The sequence below is a fragment of the Schistocerca cancellata genome, chromosome 10 (assembly GCF_023864275.1).
Source record: "Schistocerca cancellata isolate TAMUIC-IGC-003103 chromosome 10, iqSchCanc2.1, whole genome shotgun sequence".
NCBI classification, from domain to species: Eukaryota; Metazoa; Arthropoda; class Insecta; order Orthoptera; family Acrididae; genus Schistocerca; species Schistocerca cancellata.
Genome location: NC_064635.1, coordinates 99,260,022 through 99,263,786, shown reverse-complemented (window position 1 = coordinate 99,263,786; position 3,765 = coordinate 99,260,022).

Genomic DNA, 3,765 nt, shown 5'->3' with positions numbered 1-3,765 from the left:
TCGGACAGACAGAAAATTAAAAAGTATTTGCATTTCATTTTATTAAGCCCCCATGCACGTGGCGACCGCTGCTTCGGATCGTCCCTTGGAATTCTTCTGATTGTAAAAATAGTAGACAGTAGTATTGTTGTAGTAATTTGTAGTTTAGTAATTTTAGTCTATTTTGCATGTGTAGATTTGGTAATTGTCATTCTTCTAATGGTATTTTTTTTCTCATAATTTTTTCTTTGTTGTCTTGTATACGCGTTTGACAATTTAGTGCAATTATTTCAATTGTTCGTTAATCGTGTTTGAGGGAAACATTTCGTGTGAATGATATTGTTGATGATAAAGTGTCATTGTGTGTAATTTTCATATAGTGACGAGTTTTGGATATTTTGTAAATGATTACGCGATCAATGAAAAAGGCAAAAATGATGAATAGTGAGAATGACGAAATTGTTGACATGGCGAACTCGCCAACACAGGACAACAGTATGATGGATAATGAAGTGGAAAACAATGTAATAAGTCGGGAAAATAGTCCGGAACCAGTTCAAGGTTTTTCTCAATCAGAAAATTCACAGAATACGAGAGTAACGATAGAAGATTCTGGAACAGTATCGAACACAGATAGCTTTACAGCTATGACGAGGGAAACTGGTTTTGTGGGAAATGTTAGGGGCGAAAAGAATTTCGAACCGGCTGATATGGAGCAGTTGATGGGTGCTATATTAAATTTGGGAGCACGAATGGAAACACAGTTTAGATCTGAATTAAAAACACAGATGGGAACAATGGAAGCACGGTTAGACTCACTGGGATCACAAATGGGAACAATGGAAACACGGTTAGACTCATTGGGATCACAGTTAGGATCTGAATTGAAAACGGTGGCAACACGGCTAGAAACAGAGATGGAAACAATGGAAACACGGTTAGATTCACGAATAGGGACATGTTTCAAAAATATGAAAGATGAATTAAAGAAAGAAATCAGGGAAGAAGTACAACCGATTTTGAATTCTCACAATAATAGATTAATTGCAGTAGAGATTAGACAAAGGGAACAGGATAGAGAACAGGAGGAAAGAGATCGCGTGATAGTACAGAAATTTTCAGAGTTAAATTTACAACGTGCAAAAGATAAGAAAGAAATATTTGAGAGAATCGAGGAATCCGTACCAGATGACAGATTAAATAACCTAACACAACAGTATGAACAGTTAACTACTAAATGTGTTAATACTGAAACCCGAGTCGCGACACTTACGGAAGACGTAAATAAACAGAAAGAACAAATAGGTGACTTATCGGAAAGAGTGGAGGAGATTTCAGATAAATTGACAAATCTTAGTTTGAATGGGGACAGAGATTCAGATGACACAGCTCCATTGCCATTTTCAGAAACCGAAGAGTACCAGAGCATAAATAAACATGTTGAAAATCAGGGAAAATTTAATGAACGCGTTAAAAGGGAAGCGGAGGCATTACGAAAGCAAGTCAAACAAATTGAAGGCGAAATCGTAGGAAAAGACAGCAGAAGGAATTTAGAATTACAGATAGCAGCGGGTTTTGAGGAAAATAATTTGTTTCATTTACGGTATGCAACAAGAGAGCGCCATGCGCGCGAACTTGACAATAATCGGCATTGGGACTGGGACAGACGCGGTAGGTCTTTGTCGCCACGAGGCGAAAACTGACTATAAACACTTTTTGACTGTTCGGAAATTTAAGATCTTCCGCAATTCTAAGAATGACATACATCCATGTGCATGGTTAGATCAATTTATGTACGCACTTCCGCCAAATTTGCCACTAAGTCTCAAACTGAAATTAATGTGCAGCTATTAAAGTCCTCAGGGGATTCACTACTCTTAAGTGAATATGTGCCGTAGCGAGCATAGGGCCCCGAGCTGTAGTGGTGCTATTTCTCTTTTAGTTTTCTGTACCGCTGCCTACTCTTTCACTATTCTTTGCATCTATCAAAACAACTCTTCGACTATCAATCTATCTAGAGAGCGTGTAAAAAAAATAACCGGATATGACTATTTTACCTAAAAGTGATTTCGGAAATTACCGTTTGGACTTACTGTATTTCAGCAGCATTCATTCGTAGCTTAAATGAAATTTTACCTGTTTATCTTCGTGACAATATTACTTCATATGTTGACGACATTCTTATTGCTAAACATTCTTGGAGTGAGCACAACAAAATTTTGGATTCATTGTTACGTATCTTTGCAAGAGTTGGCATTACTGTGAACTTGGAGAAATCTGAATTTGGTCGTTCACAGGTGAAATTTCTCGGTCACATTATTTCTACAGAAGGTTTTCTTCCTGATCCAGAAAAACTTGACGCTATTCGTAATTATGCTGTTCCTACCACAAAACGTGATGTTCGTAGTTTCCTTGGTGTCTGTAATTTTCTTAGACGCTTTGTTAAATTGGACAATTTGGCCACACCTCGTTTATGTGAACTATCTGGAAAGAAATCTAATTGGTGTTGGGATGACGAAGCTCAGTCAGAATTTGAACAACTCCGTGATGCTTTAGTTGCTGCTCCACTTCTTTCACATCCAGATTTATCTAAAGATTTTTGTTTGGCGACGGACTCATCATACAAAGGCCTAGGTGCACATTTATTTCAAGAGATAGAAGAAAACGGCGTTGTAGTACAAAAGACTATTGCATTTGGAAGTCGTGTTCTCTCGAAATCAGAAAAGAATTATTCGATTACGGAACTTGAAGCTTTGGCTGTTGTTTGGGCTTTTACAAAATTTCGGACATTCTTGTTTGGCAGACATACTAAGGTTTACACCGATCATCGAGCTTTGGAATTTCTTATGTCAACAAAATTAACTCAGGGCAGATTGTCACGATGGGCGTTGTACCTACAGGAATTTGATTTTAGTATTGTTTACATACAGGGTTCTTCAAATATTGTTGCTGATGCTTTATCACGTGCACCTATGAGTTTGAAACAAAGTGCTGAAGAGGACTGCAAGGAAAACAATTATTGTTTGATGTATATTCAAGGTGTTGCGTTTGAGAACTTTATTTCGTCTTCGCTTCAGGACATCGCTAAGGAGCAAAATAAGGATCCAATCTGGAAGGACATTAAGGAGAAGTGGAAGAGAAAGGAAAGCGTAGCGATTAGACAGCATTATTTAGTTCGCAATGACATTCTTTTTAAACGAAAATCGGTCACAACTCTGTTTGGTTAGTTTGTATTCCTGATGAGTGGGTTAATAAGCTGATTTGGTATACGCATTTCAGTTATGCGCACTTTGGTTCCAGAAAATGCTTTCATAAATTACGAGAAAATTGCTACTTCAATAATATGGAAAAACGTATTCGATTTGTTCTTGCCAAATGCAAATTATGTCAAAAGGCTAAACCGCCGACAGTTTCTCACAGAGCACCGTTGTTTCCTGTCATTCCAGCAAAATTAAAGGACATGGCTGCAGTTGATTTGTTCGGTCCAGTGGTTCGATCTACTAATGGTTTTGCGTACATTTTCGTAGCAGTGGAGTTGACATCAAAATATGTGTGTTTTACACCGTTACGCAAAGCAACAGCTCGTTCAGTATCTAATGCTTTCATTAACCATTTTCTTAAAGAAGTGGGTCATGTTGATAAGGTTATATCAGATTATGGATCACAGTTTCGTTCTAAAATTTGGCTTCGTACTCTACGGCGTCGTTAAATTAAACCAATTTTCATTTCACTTTTTCACCCTCAATCTAACGCTTCAGAGAGATGGATGAAGGAAATCAATAAATT